Source organism: Phragmites australis, chromosome 16 (genome assembly GCF_958298935.1).
Source record: "Phragmites australis chromosome 16, lpPhrAust1.1, whole genome shotgun sequence".
NCBI classification, from domain to species: Eukaryota; Viridiplantae; Streptophyta; class Magnoliopsida; order Poales; family Poaceae; genus Phragmites; species Phragmites australis.
In genome coordinates this window covers 25,476,341-25,503,561 of record NC_084936.1, presented here as the reverse complement: position 1 = coordinate 25,503,561, position 27,221 = coordinate 25,476,341, and the positions used below count along the sequence as shown (strand labels likewise).

The 27,221-nt window shown below is 41.8% G+C and overlaps 1 pseudogene; it reads left to right on the top strand.

Moving 5' to 3' along the window:
- Positions 1 to 2,992: 2,992 nt before the first annotated feature.
- Positions 2,993 to 26,799, top strand: LOC133895167 (uncharacterized; annotated as a pseudogene).
- The last annotated feature ends 422 nt before the right edge of the window (positions 26,800 to 27,221 follow it).

The following is a 27,221-nucleotide window of genomic DNA, read 5'->3' as shown; positions in this document are numbered from 1 at the left end:
CGTATGGGCCAACTGGCACGGAAACAGCTTTTTTTTTTTCTATTCAAAATTGTGTGGTAAAATGATGGGTTTTACAACGACTGTGTGACTAATGATGATTAGAGTATTCAGTTGTCGCTCGAAGTTGGTGTCTGAACCCTGAAGCTGCCATAGTCTCTCATGTCCGAAGTTCATGTAGCATCAGCATGCCAAGATTCCCAAATTTGTGGATCATGTCTACAAGTTTAATCGGCACGTATTAATTTCATCCTTACAAAGTTAGACTTCGGCTTGGAAGCAGATGTTTTCTGAAAGGATTTTTAATCACAATCTGCCACATCATCATTTGTAAAGCATTTGTAAGAAAATTTGAAGTATGTGCTACATCATTTCCCTTTCTGAAAAAAATACTCCATTGGAAGATGTTCTGCAAAATGCCAGGACTACGTTTTGATGTCACTGTCCGTTTTATTGAGTTCTTCTTCAGACAGATTTCATGCTCACCGAAACAGTAGGGCAGAGTGCCGGAAGTGGCTCAACAAGGAAACGAACAGCAGATCGGTTAATGATTGACCTCCCAACCAGCAGGCATGTCTACCCCAACCACGCAGGCATGCCTACCCCAATCATGCAGGCATGCAGCTCTGCATTCTTTTTGGACAACACACGAGCCTTGCATTCTGACACCCAAGGGGCCAAGACAAACGAGCACGGCAGTGAGCATGCGCATTTGATTTGGTCATCTTTTGAGAAATTTTACGGTGATCTAAAATTAATATGGACTATCTAGTTTTAAAGTTCAACGGTTCAGATTAGTCAGGATACTATTTATTTTTCACTGGTAGTATAGATAGTATACGTGAGTAGTATGGTAAGTATTAGGATTATTTTAGGGAGAAAAATACGTGGTATGAAAATAATTAACTGTAGTTATATGTCTCTAAATAAAGTAATATTTTATTACTATTTTAACATTTTAATCTGCATTTAGCATGAGAGTTCATTTGCTATCCATCGACTAGGGTTAGCGATTCGACGTTTGCGGTGTTGATCTTTCTATTAGCAAAAACATGGTGGGTAATTTTAACAAAATTAGTTAAAATTATCATAATTACCAAAATATCTAATTACGTGAATCGTCGGATTAGATTTATACTATCTCCTACCTATAGGTATTATGGACTACCGTAAAAGAGCTTCATCTTTTCACCCCTCCAACTTTTCATCGCCCAACTGGAAGCACGGTAAAAACAACATCTCACCAGAAGCGAGATAATTATGTATCACACGATATAAAAGGACAAAACTTTTTTCCATTGTCTTAAAAAACTAGAACCGAGCAGGTGAAAAAGGTCAAACGGAGACAAATCGCAAGAAAAAGGGAGACAGGTTACAAGAACATTAGCAAAGTCAAAAGGCTACAGAAAAAGTGTCTGGTGAGAACTGCCTTTCATTCATGCTACAAATAGCGGGTTTTGCGTTCATCTTGGGAGCTTTAAAAAAGAGTTTCAATGGTCTGCAGAGCTTAGTTGCATCCAAAGCAGAGCTAGAAAGTCCCATAGCATGTTTGTTTTCTCCTTAGAAAAGGCTAATGATATCGATGCCAATTTGTTTATTCAGCCACGATTTGCTGTGTTCCATTCGAGACAGCCTTTGCAAGCCCTAATAATTCCATCCACAGACATGTAGCAGCTCAGTGGATTTGATCTCGATCGACATGTGCATTTGCAAGACTGTATAGGTTAGTGCGTGCACTGCAGTGTTAGGCCAACTCCAGCACAAAATTTCGGTGTACTATAGCACTAGAATTCATCATGTACCTAGTGCTACCCGGAATTCATCATGTGCCTAGCGCTACAGTGCTACCCAGAGAGACAGGAATACTGTAGCAGTACTGTTTGTCCAGAGGGAACACTATCGAGTACTGTAGCGACACTGTAGCAGCCCTTCCGGTAGAATTCATCGTGTACCTAGTGCTACAGTGCTGCTAAGTGAGATAGTAACTGTAGCAGTACTGTTTGGCCGGAGAGAACACTGCTGGATACTGTAGTGACACTGTAACAGTACCTAGAGCTACGGCCACCAATCGCATCTTTTCAAATTCAAAGTAGATCGTTTGATTCTTTACTCTACATCTAGTCGCATCAGTCCATACCAAGAGAGACAGTACACTGTAGCAGTACTGTTCGTCCGGGAAACACTGACAGGTTACTGTAGCGATACTGTAGCAGTACCTGCTAGAGCTATTGACATCAGTCGCATCTTTTCAAATTCAAAGTAGATCATTTGATTCTTTACTCTATATCTAGTCCCATCAGACCATACATTTCACTGACAACATAGTTCCTGCTACTAGATATGTGTGAGCAAATCTTGTATCGACACTGTAGCAGTACCTACTAGAGCTACTGACATCAGTCGCATCTTTTCAAATTCAAAGTAGATCGTTTGATTCTTTACTCCATATCTAGTCGTATCAGACCATACATTCCATTGACAACATAGTTCCTGCTACTAGAGATGTGTGAGTAAATCTTGTATTGCACCGTGATCATTTGATTCTTTACTCCATATTTAGCAATAAGCGTGACTAAAGTAATAACCCATAATCTTTGGTCATTATGCCTGGATCAAAGAGAGGAAATGCAGGAATACATGTAAAGCCAGGACCTCACGTTCTCTCCTTCCGGTCATCACGTGACAACCCTTACCTTTAATTCTCAGGTGCGGCAACTCCTCCCCTAATTTCGCGCCATTGCCTTCTTTAATCCCCTCCGGCCCTCCCTCCCCTCCGAAAAACCCCCCGAGGTGTGGACTATTTTTATTCAGGTCCTTGAAGAACTTTACAACTACATATAGCCCCTTTTTGGAGCAACCCTTCGGTGTCAACTTCCCAATTAGGCCTCTAAAAGAATATGATCTTGAAGTTGAAGCCCCTCCCTGTCGTGCCTCCACCTCCCCTGCCGGAGAAAGCCCTAATGCCGTGGTGGACGGAGGCCTGAGGTCACCGGATATGGGTGGCGTGACATCATCGGTGGTCTCCGAGATGACATTCTTCCCTCCCAACCCGTCGTCTTATGGCGTGGATGATGAGGAGCCGCTGGCAGCGGGCGCTGCCTCGGGGGCGATAGACACAGCAGCAGAGGTGACCGCGAAGAGGGTGCGGCTCATGGGGTGCCATGGAGGGTGGGTGTGGAGGTGAGACATGTGCGAATGCGGCGGGACACGGAGATCATCGATATGTACGTGCGGTGCCCCAAACCAAGCCTGACCGTGCTCTTGTCGCACGACAACAACGCTGACATCGGTAAGATGTACCGGATCTTCATCGAGCTCAGCGTCACCCTCTGCGTCAACCTAATGGGGTAAGTGAAGTGCTAGTGTGATCGACTGATTGCTTGGGTACTTTTGACTTGGTTGGGTGAACAAAATTTGCTGCTTTGGTTACTGGACGGCGATCTTGTGAAAAAAAAATGTTTTTCTAAATGATCTGTGAAAGTATTTTTTTAATGATCACAATCTGATCGGGTTATGGTTTGACCATTTAGAATGGGCGTGCCTTGATCGGTTACATAAAAAGTGCAGTTGTTTTTTGTTGTTAATGGTTTAATATTTGATTGGTGAAGTAAATATGATGAATACAGGTGATCATAAGGTGCTCCGTACTGTTTTTTCTGAGTGTGGTGAAGTGTTGCAGATTTGCATTGATGGCCTTTTTATCCTCTTCCCAAAAGCGTTAGCATCGAGCCATTGATGCCTTTCATTCAACTCATGCACCTACATGTGCTAGCAATCGTCGTTAAAAAATTAGTTGTATTTTAAAAAGGTTTAATTATAATTTGAAAAGGTATATGACATTTTTTTTAAGTTACGCCTTTTATGTTTGCAAATATAAATGCAAATTTTATTTTTAATATTGAAAACACCTCCTTCTGACAGCAATTGTGTATATAATTATTTTTTATAGATAGATTGTATAATTGGTAAATTATCAAAGGAACTAAATATATTGCTAATCTAAAGCTGTGACCCACAACTAAATGGAAATTGTTCTCCATCAACTTTGTCCATAGGAGCTGTATGTGGCCCTCCAAGCAAGGGCTCTTGGTGTCATACTTAGTGATGCTGATGATGACTAGTAGGTAACTACTATATCCAGATACTCCAGGGTTCTGTTATTCTTGGAGCGTATCTTTATCTCTGGGAAGGGGATCTTTGGATGAATGAAAATTATCCGTAGGTACCAAGGATATCTCGTAAACAGGAAAGCTTAGCTCTAAGAACAAGAAGGAAGACTCTAGAAGACGTAAGTCATCTATATATACGGAGCCTGGGGACCCTGCGGAAGAAAGAAGGAGCAGCAAGCCATTACGATGGTCCGAGAAGTTCAAAGCGGGTCCGATCCTTCGCACTTGAGCTATGGTCGATACAATAGCCCGAGAAGTTCAAAGCGGGTTCGATCCTGAAATACGACGGGAAGCTCAATCCCAATGAATAGTTGCAGATCTACACCACTGTTATTCGAGCGGCTTGTGGTGACAACAGGGTAATAGCCAATTACCTATTGACCGCCCTTGATGGATCTGCAAGGTCTTGGTTGTTGAACCTATCGCCCAACTCGATCTGATCGTGGGTTGAGATAAAGGCTCAGTTCATCGCCAACTTCCAGGGAACGTTCAAGCGCCTAGGAATGGAAGACGATCTCCATCAGCTGAATCAAGGTAAGAACAAATCTCTTCAAGACATTATTCATAGGTTCAGCGACAGGCACAATACGATCCCAGACATCTCTGATAGGTCGATCATTGCCTTCAAATGATGCGTCAAGGAAAAGAACTCTTTGAGCTGGCCGGTAAGTCTGCAAAGCATGCTGAAGCTAAGGCATAGGCCAAAAATCCTCAGTCTGGAAAGGACAAGACAAAATCCTCAAAAAATGAGGGGAAGAAGAACAAACCTGGTGACAAGCATAAGGGTCCAAACACGACCATAGCTGCGGTTGATAGGGGCAAGTCGCACAACACTAGGGATAATAAGGTCCTGAGCTGTGGAGGCGGGAAGTGGTGTCCCATCTATCGAACCAAGCAGTATGACTTTGACGAGTGTCACGTTACAAAAAAGAAGCTCGCGATACGCTTAAGGCTACTATTGTTGATTACCATAGCTAACAGGCCAAGCCAGATGCCAAGGATGATGAGCCTAAATTCTACAGGGTCGACTCGAGCCTAGCATAGATCTTCGGAGGGTCTGCCTCATATGAGTCCAAGAGGAAGTACAAGGCAGTCGAAAGGGAGGTCAACCTGGCTCTAACCGGACCTCCCCGGTACCTCAAGTGGTCGGAAGTCCTGATCACCTTCGATCAAGTTGACCACCTAGCTGTGGTTTCACACCCTGGTTAGTATCCAATTGTGGTCCAGCCTACTATCCTCAACATCAAAGTCTTTAGGACTTTGGTCGATGGGGGTAGCTTGCTCAACCTCATCTCCGCCAAGACGTTAGACAAGATGAGGATCCAAAGGTCAGAGCTCAAGACAAGAGCTGAGCCTTTCCACGGTATAACTCTAAACTCATCGACCATTCCCCTTGGCCAGATTGAGATGCTGGTCACGTTCGGCAAGCCTGACAACTTTCATATAGAGAAACTAACCTTCGATGTTGCAGATTTCGAGACAGCCTACAACATGATCCTATGTCGCCCAATGCTAGGCAGGATCATGGTCATAGTGCACTACACATACTAGATGCTCAAGATCCCAGCCCTAATGGGGTTATAACCATCAAAGGAGATCAACGTGTAGGAGTCAAGTGCGATAAGCAGAGCCTGGATATGGTCGAACACTTCTGCCAAACGGCAACTACCTCAAGAGGCGTGGAGTCTAAGCTCCAAAAGCACCAAGCCACCACCAAGGTCAAGGGCTCCAAGCTCGTGAGCCTCGCTGATGCCTCGAGGTCCGATGACACCGCCAAAGGTGAGAACAACGACGATGCTAAGGACAAGAAGGTTGGTGGTGGCATCAAGGCAATGCGCCTTGACCCGTCTAAACCAGCCAAGACGGTCAAGATAGGGATCGACCTTGATCCCAAATAGGAATTCAAGCTCATCACTTTCCTCTAGGTAAATTAAGATGTGTTTGCATGGCAACCATCCAATATGCCCGTAGTCGCTAGGGAGGTGATCGAGCATCAACTACCTGTGGAGCCTGGCGCCAAACCTGTGGTGCAAAAATAGCGAAGATTCATGGAGGATATGAAGTAAGACATCCAGGAGGAAGTCAGTAAACTCCTAAAGGTAGGTTTTATTCGAGAGGTCTGTCATCCTACATGGCCCGCAAATCCAGTCCTCGTGAAGAAAGCCAACGGCAAGTGGAGAATGTGTGACGACTTTACTGACCTCAACAAGGCTTATCCCAAAGATCCTTTTCCCGTTCCTCATATCGACCAGATAGTCGACTCTATAGCAGGTTGTGAATTATTGTATTTACTAGATGCCTATTCGGGGTATAATCAAATTAGCATGTGGATAGAGGATGAAGAAAAAACTGCTTTTATTACTCCCTTTGGTGTATTTTGCTATGTAATGATGCCTTTCGGTTTCAAGAGTGCTGGTGCTACGTACCAACTATGTATTTAGAATTGTTTACATCCCCAGATTGGGCGCAACATTGAAGCTTATGTCAACGATATCATAGTGAAATCTAGAACCAAAGATGTATTGATTGACGACCTCAAGGAAACATTTGGTAACCTTAGGAAGTATCGTATGATGCTTAACCCCGAGAAGTGCATGTTCAGCGTCCCGTCCAGCAAGCTTCTCGGTTTCCTAGTGTCAAGTCGAGGCATTAAGGCCAATCGGGCAAAATCGAGGCTCTCGACCAGATGCGGTTATTTCCGACACTGAAGGAAGTTTAAAAACTGACAGGATGCATAGCAGCCTTTAGTCCATTCATATCCAAGATGGGCGAACGAGGGATGCCCTTCTTTAAGCTGCTAAAGAAATATGACCAGTTCGAGTAGATAGAAGAAGTAGAAAAGGCTTTTCAAGACTTAAAAAGGTATTTATTGTCTCCGTTAATTCTAATCCCGCTTAATGAAAAAGAGGAGCTCTTTTTATACATTGCAGCCACCCCACAAGTTGTAAGCATAGTCCTAGTGGTCGAGCGGGAATGCCCCGAGAAGAAGGCCAAGATCCAGAAATCGGTTTACTACGTAAGCGAAGTCCTACATTATGCTAAGCTACAATACCCGCAAGTTCAGAAGTTGATGTATGCAGTCCTGATGACTTCTCGGAAGCTACGATATTATTTCCAAGCGCCCAAGATCACCATCGTAACGACGTATCCACTGAATGATATTATGCGCAATATGGAGGCTACTAGATGAATCGCGCAATGGGTGGTCGAGCTCAATGAGTTTGATGTAGATTACGTACCACGCACAAGCGTTAAGTCGGGAGTACTAGCAAAATTCATCGCCGAGTGGACAAATGTTGAGGAAGCAAAGCCAAACGTGGCCGAGGATCACTGGATGCTTTTCTTTGATAGACCGCTTACACTTCAAGGTCCGGGGGCTGGCATCGCTCAAATCTCCAATGGCTGAACTTAGGTACATTGTTCAATTAGAATTTAAAGCTTTCAATAATATTGCAGAGTACGAAGGACTGGTAAACGGGCTCTGCATAACTAGATCACTTGGAATCAGGAGATACTCATGAAAGGGGACTCACGGCTAGTCATAAACCAAGTGCAAAAGGAGTATCAATACTTAGATGACAATATGTCAGCTTATATGAGCAAAGTACGAGAGCTCGAGCAAAAGTTCGAAGGGCTGAAAGTCACGCACATTTAGAGAGGCGACAACTATACCACCGATGAACTTGCCAGGCTCACTTTGTCTCGTTCTCCCACATTGTACGAGTCTTCATCGAGAAACTCCTCAAGCCATCTGTCTCGATAGCCTCGAGCGCATATGCTGCCTAACATGGCCAGCAGTCTGGTCGGTTCAGCGAGACTACTCGAACGCGAACTAACTTGGATAACCCCATTCTGAGCCTATCTCAAAGGTCAAGAAATCCCCGACAATGATGCGTTTGCAGTGAAAATCGCTCGTAAGTCCAAGATATATGCTTTGGTAGGTGGCAAGCTCTTCCAAAAAGGGAGTAATGAAATCTTGATGAAGTGCACCACTCAGGAAGAGGGAAATAAGATATTGCTCGCTATCCATGGTGGAACGTGTGGTAATCATGCATCTTACTGCACCTTGGTTGGAAAGGTTTTCCTACAAGGATTTTATTGGTCGACTGCCCTGCAGGATGCTTCTGAGCTGGTTAAAAAAGTGCTAAAGCTGCCAATTTTTTGGAAGGCAGACCACTCAATCAGCCCAAGCTCTGCAAACAATTCCTCTTTCTTGGCCTTTCTCCATCTAAGGCTTGGATATCTTGGTACCGCTCCCAAGGGCCCAAGGTGGTTACAAATTTCTATTCGTTGCTATCAACAAGATCACTAAGTGGATCGAGGCCAAACCTGTGGGAAAGATAATCGCAGAAGTGGCTAAGAAGTTTATGAGGAGCATAATTACTCGATATGGCATTCTGCACCGAATAATTATGGATAATGGTAGCTAGTTCAGAAGCACGACCTTTACTACATTCTGTGAAGAATCTGGCATAAAAACTTGTTTCGCTTCAGTAGCTCACCTCAAAGTAACGGTCAGGTTGAGCACGCTAATGATATAGTCTTGCAGGGTATCAAACTCAGGTTTTCAACAGGATGAAAGCTTACTCGAAAGGCTGGATGAAGGAACTTCCCTCGGTACTATGGGCCGTTCATACCTTGACTAATGGGGCCACTGGTGAACTCCTTTATTTTTAGTCTACGGAGCAGAAGCAGTGCTTCCAACTGAACTACAATTTGGATCGTCGCGAGTGGAAAGTTACTCGTAAGAGGCGTAAGAGCAGTTATGAGTAGACGACATCAATCTACTCCAGAAGTACTGTGATCGAGTGTCCATACGAGTAGCAAAATATGAATAAGCATTACGTAGATATCATAGTCAAAAAATCCAGCCTAAGAAACTCACCGCTGAGGACCTTGTTCTTCGAAAGGTGCAAAAACAGGCTAGGCGCCATAAATTATCACCTAAGTGGGAGTGACCCTACATATTAGTCAAAGTCACTTGACCTGGATCAGTATGGCTATCTACTCCAAATGGTGAAGAACTCAAAAACTCATGGAACATCGATCAACTCTGACAGTTTCATTAATAGATAAGGTAAGTTAAATGTAAGTCGATTACATTTTGATTAGACTAACTATCCTATTGCATAGGTCTCTTTCTAATCTACGTAGCTAGCGCAAAGTTGACAGAAAGGATTCACCTAGCTCTTGCAAATAGTGAAAATCCACCACCTCCAAGAGTTCAGAAGTATGTGGACCCTTCTTTACCCTCGAACGAGTCGAGGAACCTCTTTTGCTCCTCCTTGGGGTGGAAGCTAATAGCCAAGGAGAGTGGCCGAGGCAAAGACCTTGCTGGAGTTGCTGACTAGTGCGGGCAATGCCGAGTGACCCTCCACGGGACGCAGAGGCGATATGGCGGTTGTTGACAGAGAAGACGACTGAGCTTTCTTCATCACCGGAGGCTCAAGGGTTTCATTGCCGAAGACCTCATCAGTGACTTGGTCGATGATTTTGTCAAGATCACCTCCATCGACATTTCCCTCTTATGTAGCCCGTGTTGCTGACTCCTGCACCGTTCGCTCCGCGGTGTCAGCATCGAGGAAGCGCTAGAGGTGCCAAGTGAAGGGTCAATGACTTCCAATGGACATTTTGTTCCCTCTCATCTTAGGCCTCTCACTCGATTCCTCCTCATAAGAGGAAACGATGATGACTCTTGGCGGAACCATGGAGAGAGGCTGTGGGGTGAGAGATCCTACTCGGTTTCTGGACATTACTCCGGAGACAACGATGGAGTGGAGGCCATTGTTTCAAGTTCTACAAGTTCTACTGAGTGATTCACAGGGAGAATGAAAGGAGATTGGGATGAAAATGAATGGCTTCGGGTCCCCCTATTTCTAGTCATGAGACCGGGTCAAACAAAAAGGTTTGGAGCCATCAAGATTTGATAACGATGATTGAAATTCTGGGATCACCTCGGGTGCACAATGATTCAATGCTGACACGTCGGGCGAAAGCCGAGACATTACCAAGGCATTATGGTGCATCCAATTTCCGTGTAGAGGGCTATTACGTCATTATGACACGACAAGTGAGAGGTTGCAGTGAAAATGAGCACGAACGAGAATGGGTTTTTAATGTTCACCTACCCGATTGTTTGAATTCACTCGATGACCATAACATAACCACAACCATATGACAGTAGGTTTACGCCTTTGAGCATGTAGTCGAGAATAATAAATCGATGCTTACACTATACTTTCCACTCGATCCAGTCATCAAGCAGAGAGTTGAGGGCTACATCACATAATTTTAATGCTAATGCTTCACTCTCTGTTTAAATATCATGCTAACTAGAGAGCTAGGAGTTACATTGTTTAATGTCAACGCTGATGCTCTACTTTCTACTTGAACTCAATTATTGAGCGAAGAGTCAGAGGCCATGTCGGGTATTTTTTGATGCTACAGCTATACTCTCTGTCTTGATTATCATATCAAGCATAGAGTTGGGGGCTACATCGTATACTTTCAATACTGTGACTTTACTCTCCACTCGATCTAGTCGTCGAGTAGAGAGTCGAGAGCTACATCATATACTTTCGATGGTACATATATGTTCTTTCTTACTCTCCGATCGGGAAACCTGTTCCTCGACCAAAGAGTCAGGGGCTACATAGTAATACCATATTTTGTAAATGCATATTTTTTGCAAAAGTTTATCTAGCTATGCATCGACTGCATTGAATAGAACCAACAGAGGCATGTGTTGGGTTGATGATGAACAACTACACCTCATAAGGCATAACAACATAAGAGATTGTTAGACATCTCAAGCTTAACGGTCAACAAGGTTTTTAAGTTCTAATTGGTTCCATATGTGTTCTCTATTGAGTTTGTGTTCGCACGCTGGTCAAATACGCAAGTCGGCTAAAAGTTTTCAAAAAACCATCACGTTGTCTCTTTTTCCTAGTTTCGTACTAGTTTTCTGTTCCTTACTATTTCGACTACTTCAAGTGCTTACTCGAAGTCAGATGCATCTAATAGTACATCTAGTTGAGCTTTCAGGTATTGACGAATATTTGATAAATAAGTTTTGAGGATGGTTCTAGCATGTGCTAATCGGTTTTTGTATCTACTTGTGCTAACTCTATTTCATCAACAAGGGAATAGTGGTAAAAGCATAATGGGCAAGCAAAACAATAGTAATGTTTACAGACATCCCTAAACCAAGGATCAAGTTTAAAATGTTTTGAGTCAAGGATCATGGACAATTAGCTAGAAAGACTCCCTTCACTTTCATCGTCAGGCAGCCTGAGCCACCACAGGCAGGACAAAGTTTGATTGAATTGGAGAAGTCCCAGGAGAAATGAACTCACCAGATGGTCTGGTGTTCAGGGAGTTGAACTCACCGAAGCATATCTGACAAAGGAGGAAAGAAGGCTGAAGACCTCACCGGAAGGTCCGGTGATTAGCAAGTGTGCTTACCAGAGCAATTATTCCAGAGAAGAGTGTTGTGTTGAAGAATGAAGGCTAAGCCTTACCGGATAGTCTGGTGATCAAAGTATGGCAACATCAGTGTTTCTATCTAGAAGGCAGAATGGAACAACCCACCGGATAGTCCGGTGATCAAAGGAAGATACACACCAGAGCATTTCCATCATAGAAGATTGCAGCTATGGAAGATCGAAGATCAACATGCCGGAAGGTCTGGTGATGAAGCAAGGCTACACTAGATAATGAACAGTGCAAAGGGACAAAATGAGTTCAACACACCAGAAGGTCCGGTGTATGTGTTGCACACACCGGAGGCTTAACACTGGACTAATTTACACAGAGAGGGTGTCAAGTGTTGAAGAACAAAGTTCAAGGCACCTGATAGTCCGGTGACAATGTGATATGCATCGGATGCTTACACCGGAGCAATTTACACATAGAAAAAGGAAAGACTCGGATGACTCAAGATAACTCACCGGATAGTCCAGTGATAAAGAAGAAATATACACTGGAGTGTTCGGTGTTCACAAAGGCTTGAGTGGGGGTTCCAACGTCTAGTTTATGAGAGTGTACTCACCAGATGATCTGGTGTTAGTACTACTGTTCTCACCGGATCACCCGGTGTTAACAGCTTTTTAGAGCCGTTGGGTTAACAGCTAGTGCGTGGGTTTGAGGATATAAATACCTCTTCACTCAGTCATTTGAAGGTATGGTATGTAGCTAGAGTCCTAAGAAGTTCATGTACACCTGACAAGACATCTAAGCCACCAAAGTACTTAAAGTGATTATGTAAGGCGATGAAGTACACCATTAGAGAGTGATTAGTGCTTATAGGCCTAGAGAGTGTGTTGCTAGGTGATTGCTGCCTAAAGAGTGGATCAATGAGTGATCTAAGCTTGTACCTCTTGGTACGTCGGTGCCTTGGAGTCTTGGTGACTCACCGATAAACTTATTGACCTTCCGACTTAGTGTGGAGCGCCGATGAGAAGCTTGCATGGAGATGCGGAGACCCTTACCTTGGTGGCTCAAGCTCTGAAGTGATCACGGCAGTAAGGAACCGGAAGAGAGGCTAGTGGAGGCGACCCTTGGCTTGGTGGCTCATCCAAGTTGATGCCTTGTCTTTGTGACTTGGTGGCTCATAGCCGTGAATGGATGCCGACCGGGAGCATATCCTTTGTGGAGCTCCAACGTGGACTAGGGGTGGCATTCATGTCATCGATACCACGGGATAAATATTCTTGTACCGAGTTTACTCTCTCTACCTTATTTACGTTTCCGTATTTATATTCTTGCAATTTACTTTCTTAGATAGGTTGCAAGCGCTTTGATTGTTAGAGTAGACACACTAAATAAATCTAGAACACATCTAGATAGAATTTGATATAGGTTTATCTGTGTTATTTTTTGAGCCAAAATAGTTCTAAGTGTCCTAATTTATCCATCTCTTAGGACGTCGCCGATCCCTTCAATTTGTATCAGAGATATGGCTCACATCTAGCTCTAGAATTTGTGTTAGGGTTTCACACCTTTTATAAGGTTTTGCAAATTCAAGTGGTATTTGAGCATTAGTCTCATTGTGATCGGTTAGGCTTCACTACCTAGTGAGTTGTGACGTTCGGGGTTGGGATGGATTCCCACAGTGCTCCACTTTTCGATGGCACAAACTTCCCCCGATGGAAAATTCTAATGACTTGTTATTTGCAAGCCCGAGGGTTGGATGTTTGGAGAGTCATCGAGGAAGGGATGAGACCTCGCATCATCAAAAAGGAGAGGAAATTAAATGCATTGGCGAAGAGTATCTTTTTATCATATATATGTGTTGATGCATTTAATCATGTTTATTCTCTTACCAATGCACATGATATTTGGATTAGTCTCATCGAAATATATGAAATCACAAAGGATGTGCGCAATGAGAAAATCATGAGCTTGTTACTAAGCTCAATGGCATCAAGCAACTACCCCATGAAAGTGATAATGATATGTATTCTCGTTTGAACATTCTTGTTAATGAGATCAATGGGTTAGTTTGACACCAATTGAAGATGATCAAGTGGTGAGAAGAATACTTCAAGCTCTTCTTTTGAAGTACAAGTTAATAGTCTCCATCATCTACAACAACAATGACATCAAGAAAATGACTCCAAGTCAAGTGCTTGGCAAGATCACCGTCCATGAGATAACAATGAACATAGGGGTGGAAGCTTATTCCTCATCTGACACCAAGAACCTTGCTCTCATAAATAAGCAAGCTCAATATCAACACATGAAGGCAAGGATGAGGAGATAAGAACAAGAGTCAATCTCAAGCTATGAAAAAGATGATCAAAGCACATCAAGTAATGAAGAAATTGATTCTAAGATGGTCAAGCTCTTCTCAAAGTTAGAGAAGAACATGAAGAGGATCAATTCTAAAGTTGATCATCCTATCTCCATTGAAGTCTTGGTCAACACAATTGATCATATCAAGAAGGAGGAGAAGAAGATCAAGAACAAGAGGGAGACAAGGGGAAGAGCTAAGGCATTCATAAGTATAGAAAGATGGGTGAGTGACGATGAAGAGTCAAGCTCAAGGAATAAAAACTTCACCATCCTCGCCTCCAAGAAAAACTCTTCCTCAAGGTCGTAATCACACAAGTCAACATCACGCAAGTCGACACGTAAGCCATTTCATAAGTGTCTCATGGCCAAAGGTATGTATAATGATATAAGTGATGATGAATCCGATGAGGATTCTCCCTCCTATGATAAACTCTTTCATTTGATCAATGAACAACAAAAGGCCCTTAAGAAACAATCTAAAGAACTTAAGAAACTCAATACCCTTAATAACATTCATGCTACCTTTGTTTCTAATTATGAACAATTATTGAGAAAATTCAATTTATTAAACAAGGAGCATGAAGAGTTTAAGGCTAAATTTGAGTACATTGAATCTCGAACTAAGGTCTCTTTGAAGCAATCTACCTTTTATTTAATTTAAATCCTAAGGTAGATACTTCTACTTCTTACGATGATTTAATTGATATATTTAGCTCACCTCTTTGAAATAAAAAATGTGTTGAAAATGTTATTGTAGAATCACCTAACAACCTCATTGCACAAGAGAAAGATGAGCTCAAGCAAGACTTGGCAGGATTAAAGGGCAAAGGACATGTCCAACCTCCTCAAGATAACCGTGCTTTCATGGTGAATAATCTTGTAGAGGGGTCAACTGTGACATGCTTCAAATGCCATCAAGAAGGCCACAAGTCCTTCCAATGCAAACAAGTGAAGAAGGAGACCAAGGAGAAGAAGAAGATGTGAATCTCTCCAACAAGATCTCCAACCTCTACACCAAGCCCAACTACAAGAACAAGATAAAAAGCAACCACTTCAAGCTCAAGAAGAGAAACAATGGCAAGGTGGTTACACACACAGTTGGAAGAAAGGATTAGGGGTGAAACCAACCTATTTAGGTGTCCAAAAAAGTCATCACCAACATGAATGGGCCCCAATCAGTTTGGATTCCAAAGAACACTTAAAGCCTAATGCGATTGTGGGGATTTGAAGGTTTGGCTTACAAAATAAAGTGAAGATTCAAGAAAAGAAGCCAAGTATACAAAATGGGCGCATTGATTAAGATCATGATCATCACATATCCAAATCCCCAATCAAAGGTAAAAGAGATAAGTGTAGCTAGATTCTTGTTCATGCGTTTCATTTTGCGTCTAGCTCATTTGCTTTGTCTAGGATTGCATATGCCTATTTCAATTTATTGTAATACCTAGTATAAGTTTTTCATATGGTAGTTTGCTTGTGTTTCTCTCTAACCAATAAGCAACTCACATGGTTTATTAGTTGTAGGTTCTTTATATGACACTAGTTTTACAATTTTGTATCGTTTATGTGTCATGATCCAATATATAGGATAAATCCCTATTGTTATCAATAACAAGTGCATATATATCTCACAAGTATTCAACACTTGTATGCACACATTTAGGAGAGTATATCCTATAGTTTATGATTTTGAGACTAACATGTGTTGCAAGTTGTATCTTTTGTAGTCTCATGAAACAATCAATATATCCCCGGAGGTATGCAATACTTAAATGCTTCAATTGGTATCATTATCAAATCTTTTATTCATTTAAACTACCTCCATACATAATATAGCTTAAACTTCATATCTTGACATATTATCTAGTTGTGCATATGTTTCTTTCTCATTGTATGTATGGATACATATAGGAGGAGTTTAGACTATATTATGTGAGTTTCATAAATTATGATCCATGTGCTTTCATAGTTTACAATTGATATCATTTAGTTGTAGTGATATTCATACAATTGATATCCTTTTATTGGATCATGATTTGTGAAGCATTCTCCCATGTACTTTAATGTTTTTCCCTTGAGTTCAACATGTGTTTATAGTCATTTTTTGGAGATTGTTGACAAAGGGGGAGAATTTTGATGACCAAAGCAAGATGCAAGTTTGCAAGATGAATAATATGGAGGAGATTATAACAACTAGCAAGATATCTAGGAATGCCAAAGTCGACAAAGGAGGAGGAGAAGAAGAAACTCTTGCATGGTTCGATCAAGGGAGATAGTGACGATGGAAAAAGGGGGAGCCACAACAAAAGGAGACTAAGTAGTAAGAACATGCATCTAAATAATGTGGTAAGACTTTGTGCTCATTTATGATCTTTACATTTGGTATCATTTATCATTTACCACTTACTTTGGTTGTGTTGCCATCAATCACTAAAAAGGGGGAGATTATAGCGAAAATGGCCCTATTATGCCATATTGTGATTTTGGTGATAAATGACAACAAAGTCAATGAGACTAACATGTTTGTCAAGAATATATGTTAGTAGGTTTCATGGATGCAATATATAAATAAGCAACTACGGCCGAGGCAAAGTTTGATTGAATTAGAGAAGTCCCAGGAGAAATGAACTCACCGGATGATCCGGTGTTCAGGGAGTTGAACTCACTAGAGCATATCTAAAAAAGGAGGAGAGAGGGATGAAGACCTCACCGAAAGGTCCAGTGATTAGCAAGTGTGCTCACCGAAGCAATTCTTCCAGAGAAGGGTGCTGTACTGAAGAATAAAGGTTAGGCCTCACCGGATAGTTCGGTGATCAAAGCATGGCAACACCAGAGTGTTTCTATCCAGAAGGCAGAATAGAACAACCCACCGGATAGTCCGATGATTAGAGGAAAATACACACCAGAGCATTTCCACCAGAGAAGGTTGCAGCCGTGGAAGATCAAAGATCATCACGGCGGAAGGTCCGGTGATGAAGCAAGGCTACACCGAACAATACACTGGACAATGAACAGTGCAAAGGGACAGAAGGAGTTCAACACACCGGAAGGTCCAGTGTATGTGTTGTAAACACCGGAGGCTTAACATAGGACTAATTTACATAGAGAAGGTGCCAAGTGTTGAAGAACGAAGTTCAAGGCACCTGATAGTCCAGTGATGAAGTGATGTATACCGGATGCTTACACCGGAGCAATTTACACAGAGAAGAAGGAAAGACTGGGATGGCTCAGGGTAACTCACCGGATAGTACGGTGATAAAGAAGAAGTATACATTGGAGTGTCCGGTGTTCACAGAGGCTTGCGTGAGGGTTTCAATGGCTAGTTTGTGAGAGTTTACTTACTAGATGATTCGGTGTTAGGTTGTGTTTGGTTGGGCTGAGGCTTTTGGCTTTTGGGCTAAAAAGCTGGCTGATGGCTGATGGCTTTTTGCTATTGGCTTTTGCAATAAATTTTTAGCTTCTTATCACGCCAAAATCCAGAAAGGGTCCTTTCAACCAGCTTTTCAGTTTTTAGTTCATTTCCTCAGAAGCCAGGTTTTCAGCTTTTCAAAAGCCAGCTTCTCAGCAGCCTGACCAAACAGGGCCTTAGTACTACTGTTATCACCAGATCATTCGATGTTAACAGTTTTTTAGAGCCGTTGGGTTAACGGCTAGTGTGCGGGTTTAAGGCTATAAATACCCATCCACTCAGTCATTTGAAGATGTGGTATATAGCTGGAGTCCTGAGAAGTTCATGTACACCTGAGAAGACATCCAAGCTACTAAAGTGCTTAAAGTGATCATTCAAGGCGATTAAGCACACCATCAGAGAGTGATCAGTACTTATAGGCCTAGAGAGTGTGTTGATAGGTGATTGCTGCCTAGAGAGTGGATTAAGAAGTGATACAAGTTTGTACCTCTTGGTACGCCAGTGCCTTGGAGTCTTGGCGACTCACAGATAAACTTATTGACACTCCGACTTGGTGTGAAGCGGTGATGAAAAGCGTGTATGGGAACGTGGTGACCTTTGCCTTGGTGGCTCAAGCTCCGAAGTGATCACGGCGGCAAGGAACCGGAAGAGAGGCTAGTGGTGATATCATACCTTGATGGCTTTGTGGCTCATCCGGGTTGAGGCCTTGTCTTTGCGACTTGGCGGCTCAATAGCCGTGACCGGGTGCTGATCGGAAGCATATCCTTTGTGGAGCTCCAACATTGACTATGGGTGACATTCATACCATCGATACCACGGGATAAACATCCTTGTACCAAGTTTGCTCTCTCTACCTTATTTACATTTCCGCATTTACATTATTGCAATTTACCTTCTTAGATAGGTTGCAAGCACTTTGATCAGTAGAGTAGACACGCTATATAAACCCATAGCACATCTAGATAGAATTTGATATAGGTTTATCTTATGTTATTTTCTGGAGCCAAAATAGTTCTAAGTATCCTAATTCACTCCCCTCTTAGGACTTCACTGATCCCTTTGACTGGGAATCCAATAAGGTTAAGGAAGCCATTGCCTGCAAAAAATTAGCCCACAATGACTCGTCATCAATCTAGACTTATCGAGTAAATCCTCAGAGGAATGATCAATGTTAGGAGGCTAACTTGATATGGGTTACCTCTCATATAGAGTCATCAAGCACAGCGGTTTCTCGAGGAGGTTATTGTGGGGATGTGTCAGTTGATCCCTATAGTAAAGCCCTCCATACAGACCAAACGTCAGTTGAAATATGCTCAATAATCATGATAGCAACTAAATAAACGATCATCTAAGGATTCGATTTTAGTACCAATTGACCTTTTCCCAACGTACGCTTGAGGGGCAGTGGGTCGGATGTGAGGATGATCTCTTGAATCGAAGAGACCCTTCAGCCTCTTTACCGATCAGTACTTTCCCCTTGTTGCTAGCGCTAGAGGAGGAGGTATCCTTTTGGTGGAAGGCTAGAACCTGGAATCAAAGAGATGAGTCAAGTCTAAACAAGCAATCAGTACCGTTCTCTCAATCCAAGAAAATTCTTACCGGTTGTCGAGGATTCTTGAGGGAGTAGGACCGAACAGGGCATGATTGTGCCTCTTCAGCAAACAATTTTCTCAATCGAGCAGCAGTGTCCTGTAGGGACAGGGCTAAAGGAAAAAAAGGAGTCACTCAAAAGAGCTCGACTGCGGCTACAAAAGTAGTAAAATTAAATCTTACATCCAACCGCATCCCGGGAGCTATCATTGTCTCTAGCATAGTCTCAAGCGAAGTGATCCCTTGCTTTCAAGGAGCTTGACCTTCGACTAATGAAGTCTTTGGCCACATACCACCATGTCAAACCACTTTGCCTAAGCTCGACAATCTTCTTGATGTAGTGTACAATGTGGTCAAAATCGTGGTGCTTCTTCGACCAGGATTGATTTGGGTGAGGTTGAAGGCCCTTATAGACTACGCGAGAGGTGACCGGGTCGGGGTTGGAAACGTAAAACCAATTCTTCTTCCAATCTTTGTGCCACGAGGAGATTAGTGCAACCGGGATATATAAATTATTCATTTCGTTCCGCACTTGGAAACCACAACCTCTGACACATTTATTTTTAGTATTCCTTTTTAGATGATAGAAATACTGGAACAAGTTTAAGCTCGGTGCGATACCGAGGAAAACTTCACACAGGTGAATAAATACACTAAGCATGGTGATCGAGTTCGGATTTAAATGGTGGAGCTCGATTTGGTAATGGTCGAGTATGTTGAGAAGAAACTTGGAAGGGGGAATATTGAAACCGCAGCGGAAAAATGATTCAAACACCACAATTTCATGATCAAACTAGTAGGATGGGAATTCCTCACCCAACAACAGCCTCCAATTGGCTGGCTCGCGAGGAGGGATGATTCCTTCACCTTCAAGTTCTTGGAGCTTCGATTCTTGTATCATCGAGATCGCCTAGGCCTCGGTTAGGAACTTTATCTTGTCTAGTTGCTTGGGGGAAGTGTCGACGGCCTTCAAGTTGGATTCTTTCTCAGGCGAGGAAGGAGAAGCTCCATTCGCGAAAGGGATAGAGGACATAGGGTGAGATTTTTGTGTGACAGTGCATACCTGGGCGGAGAAAGGCAAGAGCTTGAAGCAGGAGACTAGGGGCAAGAGGATGAAGGATAGCTGCAGTACATGTTTGTACAGATAAATAGGATGGTACTTAATGTATTTTTTGGTAATCACTCACGTTACTGTAGCGCCTCATTCTGTGTGAAAGGTGGGATGATGGCGTCGTGCGAATCTTTGCACGCCCATTCAAGTGCATTAAATGCGTCTATACCCAATGGTTCAAATTTCAGAGATTTCTTTTTAACTCTATTTAGAGACGGATATCGAGAAGTCGAGTTTTCAAGCATGTCTTGAGTATCGAGTGCAGACAACAGCAGGGCGCTCGATCCAATAGCATTTCCACTCGATACTTGGAACATGATATTCTTTTCTCAATTCTTTGGACTACAAGCTTGATCTACCTTGCTGACCAGGCTTAAACTTGGTAATACTTGAGTAGGTGCTTGTGGAAATCCTCTCTGCTGAGTAGAGTTAAGGGGCTAATGTCGAATATCTAACTATAGGTATATGCGCATAAGGAATACACTATATACGGATATGGTACATCATACACATGATGGAAAACTCCGAATATTGTGGATCTGAATCTGCGGGACCTGATATACTTAGAGATCACGAAAGTGTATATTAGGAAAGTCTCGATCGGATTAACCAACTTGAGTACGACTAGTATCCAAGCTGGATTTGGCTGCCTTGCCTTGGCTGATAAGACAGAAGACTCCCTATCGACTACGGTAGACTCAGGGCAGCGCTAGGACCCCTTTATAAGTCAGGGGACCCTGAACCCTAGGAAGGAGAACAAACAACAAATCAATGCATACACAACTCAACGCAAGCACCCAGACCCTAGCTTTGGAGATACTGAGCGAATTCAACCCTAGATTAGTTTAGATACGATCTACTCCATTGTAATAGGTTTAGCCACCTTGTTTGTACTCGAGACAATCTATGTTTGTACTCGAGACAATCTATATACATCATCATCCACATAGGACGTAGGGTATTACTCCACATCTGGGGCCTGAACCTTTATACATCATGTGTCTCATTTCCTACTCGATCTTTGATCTCGAATGTACCCCAGTTCAATTACGGATATATTGTTAGAAACTAATCTTCGACAGACGGCCTGTCATGTGTAGATTCTTCAACGCCTTTTGCCATGATCCCCACGAACGACGCCAACTATCGACAATTGTTAAATAGCCGATCTAACGAACTTGTTGAAGAATAGGGAGATGCTTTGAGTAGATGAATCACATGGGAAACATACAGGGGTTCTTAGATAGGTTTAGGCCTCTCTAAGGATAATAGTCCTACAATCTGTTTGTCTTGTATTGATCCGAGCCTATTACAAGGGGGTGTGGCTAGCCTAGATGGATCTAAACCTAGTCGGCGACTTCTTCCTTAGCTTCTGTTTGCTTGTATGGGCTTGTAGAACTTGTATCGTTTGTGACGACTCATTCTGGCTTGCCTGCAGGACCCCTTGGTTCTGTATATATATGGGGGATATCGTATATCCTCTAGACTCTTTCTTCCTATTATTGAAGATAGACCTTCTCGATTACAGAACGCCTACGAGTAGTTTCCTTTCTTCTAGGGATCTCCTTCTTAGAGATAAACATATGCTCCGAGGATTACACCTTGGGGTACCTGGATATGGTAAATATCCATTATTCATCACCACACATGTACTGACCTGAGATCTTGTAGTTGTACTCTAGATTGGTGCAGCAAAGCTTCGATGCCCAAGGGCTTTTATAGGCTGACGGGTCGGGGCGACAACGTCTCTTCGCCTTCAGAGCATTAACTCCAGGCACGACCACATAATGGATCATGGGCACCCAAGTGCCACTCGGTCATTGAGGACGTGTCTTTTTGGCTAGCTTGCGCAAACAAAGAGGCTGTTAGTCGATGTAGCTATTTACCCGTTGTGTTCTTCGAAGCGCACAGGACAATTGAGAAGACAGGATATTATTTTGCCGTACTCATGCAGCTCTTTTTAATAGACAGAGAATCTCTTTACCACCACATAAAATCTTCGTTGTGATGGTCCAACTTTCAAACCCGGCCAGAGACAAGTCTTTCCTCCATGTCCTTTCTCAAGGACGGGATGGTATTTTTGGGTGAATCAACAATCCTACTCTGATGGAATACCTTCTTAAGGAATCACTTAAGAACTCGAAGGCATTCGGAATCCCGAATAGACAGCTTGAGACCCCAGAGCCCGGTTGGACGTATCATCCTAATCAGGAACCAGAGTCTAACTCGATGACGTGGTCGGACAAAATGCTTATCTTTGCTGACAAAGTATTTGACCCGTTGAAGCCTTATTTCACATACTAGTGGGGGCTTGACGATGACTAGTAGGTAACTATCATATTTGGATACTCTAGGGTTTTCGCTATTTTTGGAGTGTATCTTTATCTTCGGAAAGGGGATCCCTGGATGAATAGAAACTACCCGTGGGCACCCAAGATATCTCGTAAACAAGTAAGCTTATCTCTAAGAATGGGAAGGAAGACTTCAGATGACGTAGGACGATCCTATATATATGGAGCCTGTGGACCCTGTGGAAGAAAGAAGGAGCAGCAAGCCATCACACGCCTATCGAAGCTTTGCCACCATCAAGCCTTTCGCAGCTAGATCTTCTTCTACTACTTGCAAGGCAGCCACCGACTAGGTTAGATCTATTTAGGCTAGCCATACACCCTCCTTGTAACAGTCCCAAAGATCAATACAAGATAAACATGATATATGACTATTATCCTAAGGGATGCCTGAACCTGTATAAAAATCCCTCTCTGTGCTCTTTTGATTCGTCTACTCGAAGCATCATCTATCTCTCTTACAAATTTGTAAGATCAGCGATTCATCAATCATCGATAGATGTTACTAGACACAGGCCAAAAGAATGGATCTCGACCTCAAGTGAAATTCCTCAATGAGGTGGTCATGTTGCAAGTGGTAACCCATAAGAAGAAAGAGATGGAAAAAGGAAAAATTAATTAGTGATTTTTTTAGAGAAATACACATAAGTGAATCAAGTATTCGAATTAGAATAAAGCAATTTTCACACCCGTTGCCGAGCTTGTGGCATCGTGCTGGGCTCTTAGCGGTCACAACATAGGTTCGATTGCTTCGTCTCCTCTTTAATTAATGTCATTTGTTGATAGAGGGAAAGGGTATTCTGATATTGTACCTTACAATTAAGATCTAAGTTATATGGATGCTAGTCTCCATACCACACACAATTGCATATTACAAAGTCTAGGCCGATCTATCGGTTATGATTTGTTAAGCAGCCTTATCAGTGGTCATATGTTTTTTTGGGATTTTCTAGTATTTCTCTTTTTTCTTAGCATGTCTCATCTAAGGATCACCGTGGGGCTTTAGAGCCTTCATTTAGTAAATATATGATTTTGCTTCCTCAAAGAAAAAGAATTAGCATGTATTTTGTAAATGCCATTTCATTTCTTTTTAATGGTTTATGTGCAATTGATGCTTCTGGTTCTTCTAGGGAGATCGGATTTTGGTTTGATTGATGGGAGAGCGTGTGCACATTATTTTGGTTAAGATTGAGTTTACCATCGGATTTTGGTTTGATTGATGTAAATTTTATTGCTACTTTTGTAGTTGCAGAAAGTGATATTTTTCTTAATCATTGTACAATCAATTTGTTTAACTTTAATTTGGTAACCTTTTTATTTTTTTGTCTATTTTTTGTTTTATCTTTAATCTCCATTTGAGGTGAAAATGTTAATGACACTTTTCTGGGTAGAATAATTATCTACTCTACTGAAGTTGATTCTGCATTAGTTATCTCTTTGGTTGGGCTGATCCACAATACATCGGCTTTATATCTATTTTTTCTTGAAAACGGCACATTCAAAGGTTTCAATATGTTTTTGTGCTTGTTTTCTACTACGTATTGTAGATAGAAAACTAATCATAGGACAACAGTTAGAGATAGAGCACTGGAATTTACTTGATAGCCTACGAAGTATGAAGTCTGCCCAGTGGAAGCTAGATTTTTAACTTATTTATATGGATCACTGTCACTTGTCAATAGCAATCTAATTTAGCACGGGACTTGCTTCATATTGTTTATCTTGCTCAAGCATTATATTGTCTTCGAGTATCCTACCTTATGTTTTCAATTTATTTGCTTCTTTAGTTAGCTATTTTGCTACGCATACTCGTGCGAAAACTACAGTGAAGACCTCCCAACCAGGAGAGAGAGAGAGAGAGAGAGAGAGAGAGAGAGAGAGAGAGAGAGAGAGAGAGAGAGAGAGAGAGAGTGTATGTGGTAGAGGAGTGGTAGACTCAAACATGGGCTTGCTGGGTGCAACCTCTGTGCCAGAGTTCCCTGCCATGAAATCCCTTTGCTTGACCCAAGAATCAAAATCATGATCGGTGGGTTCATAACAACTATCCCAGACATAATTCAACAGCTAATTTGATGTTACATCAATGATGCTAATATCTTGCAAGAATGAACCACTCAATGGCCCAGAAAATGGAAGGGTGCTCATTCAACCAACATTTGGATTTACGAAATATTTATTATCTAGCACACACTATTAGGTAAAGTAGGCTTATGTGGTATTCTAGTTTTTATGTTATTCAAAGGAAATGCTTGCTGTTGAAAGGAGAGCAATGCAATCTTCTAGAATCCTCCCTACATCTCATCACTCAATATATTTTCTATGAAGACACTAGATACTTTTGCCATGAAAAAATGAGAACAATGTGGAATATAGATATTTTGCTTGTAAACTCCAGAAGGGGGCACTTGTCACCATGCCATGAACCCCCTTGGCCTGATCCATTTAAAGGTTGGCTCTGCCACCCGGAAAAAGACCCAGTACACTAAGTAACTAGAAATTAAAAGGGACTTAACTAACTCATGTGGATCGGTATAGCATAGGTCCTCAACTTAGTGGATATTATGGTCACACCGATTTCCCAACACTTACATAGTTTTTTAGTTCTATTATGTTCAAGGAAAATTTTCATGCACCTTGAACTAGGAGCATGAGCTTTATTCTTTAGCATGAGCTGTAAAATGCAAAGTTGAAATACACCAAGGAAGCTACACAAATACATATTTCTATTGAATCTATCCTTTCCAATATATTGAAGTAAATGGTTGAATGCACATGCCCTGCTAATAATAGGGTGCATGTCCATACTACCTATTAAGAATAAGAGGGATCTTCATACCAGAAATTGGGTGGGGATGGTAGTAAGGTTAGAGTTTGAAGAAAAGGAGGGAACAATGACATGGTCTTTATCATTTCGCCTTTAGTAGAGGGGCAACATGTAACATTATTCTTCGAATAATTTAAATATAGCAGTGGCTAAGTCCTTTCTTGTTATGAGAGAGGCATGAAACTGATTCCAACTCGAGTGAGTTTGATTTCAGGGGATTTGGTCTTAGCTAGTTCAATTTTCTGAATAGTTAATTTTCTTAGGAAAAGCACTACTGACGCAATCTTTTTGAAAAATCCATCTTCATGCAAGTGAAGCTAATACCTTTCATGACATAGAGGGTGCATACAAGTGTCTTGTGGACGTTTACGGTATTAGGGAAGAAGACATTATTTTGCATGGTCAGTCTAACGGTAGCGGACCCACCCTCAATTTAGTTGTTCATTTGCATCGCGAAAGAGCTATTGTTGTGCACAGTTCCATACTGTCTGGCTTACGTGTCATGTATTTTGTGAAGAAAACATACTAGTTTGACATATATAAGGTTAGCTTCACTGATTGAAGTATCAAGAGAAATACTTCCCATTTTGTATAGGCTAACACTTGTTTCTTTTGCAGAACATTGACAAAATTCCCCTTGTTAAATGTCTTGTTTTGGTAATTAATGTAAGTTATTTATATACATATTTGTGTTATTCCATCGTTCATCATCTTTGTGTTATTGATTCTCCCAATATAGCTTCAGATCATTGAATTGTAACGTTTTCCTTATTTTTCAAGGCACAAATGATGATATTGTGGACTGCTCCTATGGAAAGCGGCTTTGGGAGCTGAGCCAGCAGAAGTATGAACCTCTATGGACTGAGGGAAGTTCGTATCGGCCTTGAAAAAGTTGCCAGCAGAAAAAGAAGTAGCAGCTGAAAGTGAAAAATTGTTTGCTAAGAACAAAACACTATGTGATAGTGTAGCTCTTTACGATGCTCCTTTCATTACCTCACAAAGGTTAGAAGAAGAGTACAATTCATAAACAGCCTAGCTTGAGCACCGAACATGTAGATAGACGCAGACAAAGCACAGGTCGCAGAGAAAAGGCAAGATCCAGCACATACAAAAAAGAAAGATCAAGGAGAACTGCCAACTGCTTTGAGAGGATTAAGGAAGAAAATGAGCAACCAGACAAACCAAGGAAAAGCTTTGATAGGTTGGTTCTTTCTCTATAACTTATCTTGAGCATGACAATCGCATTAGTTTGATCCAAACAAGTTTATAACATCAATTTCTGAGGTCCAGGACATTTGCATTACCTGTGATTAGTTCGTGCTAATCTCTTCTTATTAATCTTTTGTAGGATTGGAGAGAAGATTAGATCAATGAGACTGTGTAATGTTGATTGCTTCAAAGAGCTTCTTCCAAGCACTGAGCCTTGCAAAGGTCAGTGAGTGGATTTCTTGAAATCATAAAATGTTCACGAACATAAAAGAGAAATATAACATGATTTTTAAGTTAGCTTCTGTTTCTTTGCCCTTTGGTTGAAGTTTGTTAACACAGAGCTGTGATTTGTATAGTTGAATGTTCAGTCTGGTATCAGAAAGAATGATTTTGAACAAGTTCAATGCAACACAATGGATGCCCTTGGTTCAGCTCAATCATTTTAATGCATGTATTGTGTTACAAAAAAGCTACTCCTCTCGATCATGATTACATTACATTAGTATGACAAATTTTTATAATATTCTGATCGTAAACACGAGAATTATATCCCTCAATTGCCTGGAAGTGTGCTATCACAATATCATATAAGAATAATGATCAAAGCTATATATTCAAGACGATGAGGTTTGTGATTGGAGGTAGCAGTACATAATATTAAGCATCCATGTGCTTGAGAGTTGAGACTTCGAGTACGGTTAGTCATCATGAAACCGGAGAATGCGAGGTGCGAACCTTTCGGTGGCCCAATCACGCACACACGGGCACT